The sequence below is a fragment of the Procambarus clarkii genome, chromosome 39, assembly GCF_040958095.1.
Source record: "Procambarus clarkii isolate CNS0578487 chromosome 39, FALCON_Pclarkii_2.0, whole genome shotgun sequence".
Taxonomy (NCBI): domain Eukaryota; kingdom Metazoa; phylum Arthropoda; class Malacostraca; order Decapoda; family Cambaridae; genus Procambarus; species Procambarus clarkii.
The window spans coordinates 22,163,470-22,172,208 of NC_091188.1; the positions used below are offsets into that span (position 1 = coordinate 22,163,470).

General features: G+C 46.0%; 1 protein-coding gene across 3 annotated transcripts in view; it reads right to left on the reverse strand.

The window, feature by feature from the left end:
• LOC138372518 (uncharacterized) overlaps positions 1–2,738 on the reverse strand; it is a 59,754-nt gene extending 57,016 nt beyond the window's left edge. Inside the window, exons 1-2 of one of the 3 annotated variants that reach the window (XR_011230886.1) lie at positions 2,486–2,737; positions 1,795–2,132 (exon numbers count right to left, since the gene is read on the reverse strand). The gene's annotated coding sequence lies outside the window, so the exon portion shown is untranslated. Of the gene's footprint in view, positions 1–1,790 lie in introns of all 3 variants that reach the window. The other 2 variants (XR_011230884.1, XR_011230885.1) reach the window with 2 other exon arrangements.
• Positions 2,739–8,739: the final 6,001 nt, after the last annotated feature.

Below are 8,739 nucleotides of genomic sequence, written 5' to 3' on the forward strand. Positions count from 1 at the left end.
AGTGCCTCCAAGGACCGAACTAGGGGTCTCGAGTGCCTCCAAGGACCGAACTAGGGGTCTCGAGTGCCTCCAAGGACCGAACTAGGGGTCTCGAGTGCCTCCAAGGACCGAACTAGGGGTCTCGAGTGCCTCCAAGGACCGAACTAGGGGTCTCGAGTGCCTCCAAGGACCGACCTAGGGGTCTCGAGTGCCTCCAAGGACCGAACTAGGGGTCTCGAGTGCCTCCAAGGACCGAACTAGGGGTCTCGAGTGCCTCCAAGGACCGAACTAGGGGTCTCGAGTGCCTCCAAGGACCGAACTAGGGGTCTCGAGTGCCTCCAAGGACCGAACTAGGGGTCTCGAGTGCCTCCGAGGACCGAACTAGGGGTCTCGAGTGCCTCCAAGGACCGAACTAGGGGTCTCGAATGCCTCCGAGGACCGAACTAGGGGTCTCGAGTGCCTCCAAGGACCGAATTAAGGGTCTCGAATGCCTCCGAGGACCGAACTAGGGGTCTCGAATGCCTCCGAGGACCGAACTAGGGGTCTCGAATGCCTCCGAGGACCGAACTAGGGGTCTCGAATGCCTCCGAGGACCGAACTAGGGGTCTCGAATGCCTCCGAGGACCGAACTAGGGGTCTCGAATGCCTCCGAGGACCGAACTAGGGGTCTCGAATGCCTCCGAGGACCGAACTAGGGGTCTCGAATGCCTCCGAGGACCGAACTAGGGGTCTCGATTGCCTCCAAGGATCGAAATAGGGAACTCGAATGCCTCCAAGGACCGAACTAGGGGTCTCGAATGCCTCCAAGGACCGAACTAGGGGTCTTGAATGCCTCCAAGGACCGAACTAGGGGTCTCGAGTGCCTCCAAGGACCGAACTAGGGGTCTCGAGTGCCTCCAAGGAACGGATTAAGGGTTTCGAGTGCCTCCATGGAACGGATTAAGGGTTTCGAGTGCCTCCATGGAACGGATTAAGGGTTTCGAGTGCCTCCAAGGATCAGATTAGGAATTTCGAGTGCCTCCATGGAACGGATTAAGGGTTTCGAGTGCCTCCAAGGATCAGATTAGGGATTTCGAGAGCCTCCAAGGAACGGATTAGGGGTTTCGATCGCGTCCAAGGAACGGATTTGGGGTTGCGAGCGCCTTCAATGAACGGATAGGGGTTTCGAGTGCCTCCAAGGAACGGATTAAGGGTTTCGAGTGCCTCCAAGGAACAGATTAGGGGTTTCGAGTGTCTGTAATGAATGGATGAATGGTTTCCAGTGCCTCCAAGGAATGTCTTAGGGGGGTTCGAGTGCCTCCTAGAAACGAATTTGGGGCCTCGAGTGCCTCCAAACACCTATTTATTGGGGGTCTCTATAATGCCTCCAAGAACGGAGCTGAGGGTCTCGAGTACCTCCACGACCAAGGTAGGGAGAGACTAGTGCCTCCATGACCAAAGTAGGGAGACACTACTGCCTCCAAGACCAAGGTAGGGAGAGACTACTACCCATCAACAGTGAAGGACTTTGTAACTTCAAAATTACGTTGTGAACTTTGTCTTGTAATTTACCCCCCCAAAAAATCAATTATGTGGAAACAAGGCAATTAGAACGTACCTTAGAATTAGAAGAACTTTGTCCCTCGAGGAGCTGTTTGGGTGCACTTACCTGTAAAGACATGAAAGATAATTATTCACAAGAATTAGTTAAGTCTTCGTAACATTAAATTCTCAAACATACATAATGTAATACCTATACGAATGGTCACATTTTTATCCATATAATCACAAGCAGCTCAGGTGAAGGTGACACTTGAGGGTCGAGGAGTTACCTGCCTTGTGTGGAGGACGAGGGCGCTGAGGAAGGTCGTGTGGGAGGTCAAACAGGTGGTGGTTGACATGACCTGCCACATGGTCGTGTAAGGAGGTCAGGTAGTGGTTGACATGACCTACCACATGGTCGTGTAGATCAGGTGGTGGCTGACATGACCTGCCACATGATCGAACACACAAACTTGTCCGTTGCAATCAGAATATATTATGCAATATTCACGAACCTTTCAAAACGTCTTAAAAACTCAACACAAGACAAAAAACACTAGACGACGTTTTGCAGCTGTTAACAGGCACGTAATCCTGCACCAGAGAAATGCCCAGTTTTCCAATGGTATTTCCTACAAAACAATGAACGTTCCCTACAATCATGCTAGACAAGGAACGAGGAATTCAAGTTCACGCGGCACTTATAACAAGAACTGTTCAGTGATAACACATTATCGTTAGTCAACATTTGTTCCTCTGAAACTCTGTGTCCGAACACATGTCTATTTTGTTCTTTAATAACACTTAAGATTTTTTTCCTTTACACTTATCATAAAACACACTTCACTAAGTTGGCGTTGGGCTTAAGGCCCATCAACCACTAGAAGGGTTATTAAGGCCACTACAATCACTACAATTTATACTGATCATCCATCAAAGTACACTTTAGCCCTGTACACAGGACTAAAGGAAACTGTATATATACATCTAGAAATGGTATACACTTCTTTGTGTATATGTATCCCAGTGGTGTATATGTATCCCACGTCCATCACCAAGTATAGCAAACGACATATTGAGAGGCCCCAAGCAAGTGCAGGGTTCAGAATGTCTTCCTCTCGAGCATGAGCCAACCCAATCACAAACCCGCTGGAAGCCTCGTGGAGTTTCATCACAGCCAGCAGCCCGTTCTCTCAAGTCAACCCATACTTTTAAACAAAGGCCTTGTGCTCGGTAATCCGGCCGCCAGTCGCCTCTGTTTATGAAGGAAAAACGGTGTACACACTACTCACAACTGATGACGTTCGATCATTTCATGAAACAGTGCTTCGCTGACGACCTCTGCTCGAACCACAACGCTGTAAATGCTTCACCCAACTACTTACAACACAAATAGTCGCCAACAAAACCTAAACACCTAACCTAACCTACATATAAACTTCACTTATAAATTTAATATTTAATAATGTTAATTTTCATATGAGAACAAAGCAATTTTTAATACACAGTATGTTAAAATGGCTGAATATTTCTGGGGAGGGGGGGGGGTTAGGGGGGCGCTGGTCTAACGAGCCTGGCATGAGGACGGGTTGCTCAAATTGTCACGTCACAAACAAAATGTGCTAAATTGCCCGACCCTAACCTAACCTACCCTAACCGCGGACCCATGTGTAGGAAACGTGAACTTTAGTGAGTCGCTGTGATTTACAGTACATCATATTCTGTCCGTTGAAGATCTTTACATCAAAATGTGATGTATTACTTGAGTGGACAAATTGTTTCCTCACCGCCAGCCACAAAACATTGGCAAATGCCTCGTTTACTTCCACTGTTCGAAGCGCACCACTCTAAATGCTTCACGTACGGAGTTGAGATGAAAATAATTCAGCAAGTTCAAAAAGACTGACAGATGCCTTTTAATATAGAAAAATGCAAGACCTTTGCATGTGGGGCATAATAATGCACATCACTACTATCAAATCATAAACAATACTTGTCAACAGATTTAAGGAGAAAAGGAGCCTGGAGACGTCTGAATCCACATATCACTACAAGTTACACAAGTGAGACCTGCAGTAAGAAAAAGCCAACCAAATCCTAGGAATACTCAGACGTAACTTCGGTTTCTGGGGAAAAAAGTAGTCATTCAACTACATAAATCATTAGATCTACATAATGTAAATCATTACATTCAACTACATAAATCTTGGATTATTGTATCCAAGCTCAGGTCACCTGTTGATTGGCTGACGCCCTCACCTTCCTCCAATCGCGTCTCTCGCTGCATCCCGCGTTAGCCAGTGTCACCGTTCTAGGCGGGATCTTACTTCCCGCCAGTGTACATAAGCGCCAGATTTACAGAATATTGACCTAGGCAACCCAAACGAATTTCCCAAAACAGAAATTATATAAAAATTTCTCACAAACGAAAATATTCTCTGAACCGTCCAGCACATTTGTAGGGTGGACCAACCTGTCCTCTTACAAAGCACGTCGCATTTCGACCGTATGCGTTACATACGACCAAATATTGTCGTACTAGAAAACGGAAGCGGCTCACGAAAGTGATGTAATATCCCGGTTTCTGTCTTGGATCCGCTGGTAGGTTAGGAGAGGACACTCTAAATTGAGTGTTTTCTTGATTTTGGGAATCCTTAGGAAGAGGCCGGGTTGTGTTATGATCGCTATCTAGTACAGGTCTTGCCCACATCAAGTCATTTATGTCCACCCTTCATAAACAGCGGGACTGGCGGCCGGATTACCTAGCACTTGGCCTTTGTTAACAAGGATGGGTTGACTTGAGAGGACGGGCTGCTGGCTGTGATGAAACTCCACGAGGCTTCGAGCGGGTTTGTGATTGGGTTGGCTCTATGCTCAAGAGGCAGCCCGTCCTCCAAACAAAGATCCAAAAGTGATTCCATGCACCCGCCAAACCCCCTGTTTATGAATGAAAAGCGGTTTACACACGACTCACAACTGCTGACGTTCGAACATATCCGGAACAAGTGCTTCACTGACGAATTTTGTTCGAATCACAACGCTATAAATGCTTCACCCACGTACTACAAATACAAATAATCGCCAACAGAACCTGAACACCTAACCTAACCTATCCTATGCCTATATATACACAATATGCTAATATATTATAATATTAATTTATACTTGCGAAAATTCCCGATTTGAATGAACAGCATGTTAAAATTTATGAATGCGTCTGTGGGGTTGACCGCTGGATGTAATGGACTTGAGTCGAGGACGGGTTGGATTTGGTTGGCTCCAAGCTCGAGAGGCAGCCCGTCCTCCAAACAAAGATCCAAAAGAGATTCCATCCACCTGCCAAACCCCCTGTTTATGAATGAAACACGGTTTACACACGACTCACAACTGATTTCGTTCGAACACTTCCGGAACAAGTGCTTCACTGACGAGTTTTGTTCGAACCACATCGCTATAAATGCTTCACCCACGTACTACAAATACAAATAATCGCCAACCGAACCTAAACACCTAACCTAACCTAACCTAACCTATGCCTATATATGCACAATATGCTAATATATTATAATATTAATTTATATTTGAGAAAATTCTTGTTTTGAATGAACAGCATGTTAAAATTCATGAATGCGTCTGTGGGGTCGACCGCTGGAAGTAATGGACTTGAGTCGAGGACGGATTGCGAGAGGAGGACATTCTGCACCCTGTACTTGCTTGGGGCCGCTCAGTGTGTCGTTTGCTGTACTTGGTGATGGACGTGGGATACATATACACCACTGGGATACATATACACAAAGAAGTGTATACCATTTCTAGATGTATATACAGTTTCCTTTAGTCCTGTGTACAGGGCTAAAGTGTACTTTGATGGATGATCAGTATAAATTGTAGTGATTGTAGTGGCCTTAATAACCCTTCTAGTGGTTGATGGGCCTTAAGCCCAACGCCAACTTAGTGAAGTGTGTTTTGTGATAAGTGTAAAGGAAAAAAATCTTAAGTGTTATTAAAGAACAAAATAGACATGTGTTCGGACACAGAGTTTCAGAGGAACAAATGTTGACTAACGATAATGTGTTATCACTGAACAGTTCTTGTTATAAGTGCCGCGTGAACTTGAATTCCTCGTTCCTTGTCTAGCATGATTGTAGCGAACGTTCATTGTTTTGTAGGAAATACCATTGGAAAACTGGGCATTTCTCTGGTGGCAGGATTACGTGCCTGTTAACAGCTGCAAAACGTCGTCTAGTGTTTTTTGTCTTGTGTTGAGTGTTTAAGACGTTTTGAAAGGTTCGTGAATATTGCATAATATATTCTGATTGCAACGGACAAGTTTGTGTGTTCGATCATGTCAACCACTACCTGACCTCCTTACACGACCATGTGGCAGGTCATGTCAACCACCACCTGTTTGACCTCCCACACGACCTTCCTCAGCGCCCCCGTCCTCCACACAAGGCAGGTAACTCCTCGACCCTCAAGTGTCACCTTCACTTGAGCTGCTTGTGATTATATGGATAAAAATGTGACCATTCGTATAGGTATTACATTATGTATGTTTGAGGATTTAATGTTACGAAGACGTCACAAATTCTTGGGAATAATTATCTTTCATGTGTTTACAGGTAAGTGCACCCAAACAGCTCCTCGAGGGACAAAGTTCTTTAATTCTAAGGTACGTTCTAATTGCCTTGTTTCCACAGAATTGTTTTTTGGGGTAAATTACAAGACAAAGTTCACAACGTAATTTTGAGGAAGTTACAAAGTCCTTCACTGTTGATGGGTAGTAGTCTCTCCCTACCTTGGTCTTGTAGGCACTAGTCTCTCCCTTCCTTGGTCTTGGAGGCAATAGTCTCTCCCTCCCTTGATCTTGGAGGCAGTAGTCTCTCCCTACTTTGGTTTTGGAGGCACTAGTTTCTCCTTACTTTAGTCTTGGAGGCAGTAGTCTCTCCCTACCTTGGTCTTGGAGGCTCTCGAGACCCCCTCAACTCGGTCCGTGGAGGCACTCGAAACCCCTAATCCTTGGAGGCACTCGAAACCCCTAATCTTTGGAGGCACTTGAAACCCCTAATTCGGCCCTTGAAGGCACTGGAAACCCCTAATTAGGTCTTTGGAGGCACTCGAGTCTCCTAGTTTGGTCCTAGGAGGCATTAGAGATCCTTAGTTCGGTCTTTTGAGGTATTCGAGATTCCTAGTTCGGTCCTTGACGGCATTCAAGACCCCCAGTTCGGTCCTTGGACACGCTCAAGTTTCCTAACCTTTGTTTGGAGGCACTCGAGTCCCGTAATCGGGTGCTTGAAGGCATTGAACATTCCTAACCCGGGCCTGGGAGGCACTAGAACGTTTGTCGTCAAGGCAGTTATGCTCTGGAGAGAGAGAGAGAGAGAGAGAGAGAGAGAGAGAGAGAGAGAGAGAGAGAGATTCAAATTCTATACTAGGAATGCAAATATTTATTCGTCAATTTGCATATCAGTTTACAACCCGAGTATTATTATGTATATATCTAAACAAAGGACTCCATCCCAGCAAGTGACTCGAACCTAGAAGGTCCAGGTGTTCGTACACCCAGACACTAACCAGTACTCTGACCGCTCCGCCGCACAGATCCTTAAAAAGAGATTGAAATTCGATGGACTAACAGTTAAGAGGCGGGACCAAAGAGCCAAAGCTCCACCCCCTCAAGTACACCTAGGCGAGAACCAACGCCTCGTGACTATGACTGAGTAAATGCAGGACATAAAGTGGATGGAGGCTAATATTGTTTCACAACATTCTTCCCTGAGGAGTTGTGTATTAATGAGAGGGAGAAAAAGTGGCCTTGATAGAGAAGGGGGGAGAGATGGAAATGGAGGAGGAAGAGGGTTGAATGACAGGGACAGAATGTAGAGAGAGGGTGGAAAGGTTATATTACAGAGGAGCAGGGGAGTAGAGAGCTCCACTCGATCTCATACCCTCCCTTAAACATCCGGACAGCTTTCTCACCCTGATCTCTACCACTGCCCTCCTGCCCCTCCAGCGCCCCACCTCCCTCCTGCCCCTCCAGTGACCCACCTCCCATCTGCCCCTCCATCTCCCACCTCCCCCTGCCCCGACCTCCCTCCAGCCCCGACCTCCCTCCAGCCTCTCCAGCCCCCACCTCCATCCTGCCCCTCCAGCCCCACCTCCCTCTTGCCCCTCCAACCCCCACCTCCCTCTTGCCCCTTGTTACAACCCTTGAGACTTAGTACGGTTCTTTTCCCACAGTGATCAATATATATTATATCGGCCTTGCCAACATGTGTCTAGGGGTAGAGAAACAACACTGCATAAATTGGGAAAACAATGTATCTACGCTAAGGGCGACAAACATAACAATTAAATGGTAAATATAATAGCCAGAAATATTCTTTAGCATGCAATAATATAAATAAAATACTTATTGAGCAAAGAGCAATATCACCAGCACATGAATGATTAATTGGGATAATACACAATCATTTAACCAGAGAATTAACCGAGTATTTAGCTAAAATTAACAATAACCACGGACTTAACTTAAAACATGTCTCCTCTCTACCAAAACTACCACGCCTCTGACCAAGCGTCTGTTCCCAGGGCAGGCGTCTACCACAATATCAACTAAACGTCCACATAAACTATTGTGGAAATTCTACTAACAAAATGTAGTACTAATATTCAAATCATTATTAATCTTAAGAGTATATAATATATTACATTACTCAATATAATTTACTGGCAAACAATAATAAGAATCAATCAAGGTTGAACTATAACCACTCGCTTGACATCAAGTTGCCACACTGGCCACATCCAAATATGGTCAACCCCCCACACGGAGAAACCAACATCAAAATACTTGCACAAGAACCTCATACAATATAATGCAACTCAGGCACACTACAGCATGCTACAATATATAACATACAATAATCTAATATCATCCAACTGGATACTATACTAATTATAGAACAAGACAATAAAGTAATATAAGCATCAGGAGTAATGTTAGAATCCTAGTAGGATTCGTAACACCCCTCCAGTCCCCACCTCCCTCTTGCCCCTCCAGCCCCACCGTCCTACTGCCCCTCCAACCCCCACCTCCCTTCTGTCCCTCCAGTACACACCTCCCTCTTGGCCCTCCAGCCCCCACCTCCCTCCTGGCCCTCCAGACCCCACCTCCCTCCTGCCCCTCCAGCTCCCACCTTCCTCTTGCCCCTCCAGCCCCCATCTCCTTCCTGCCCC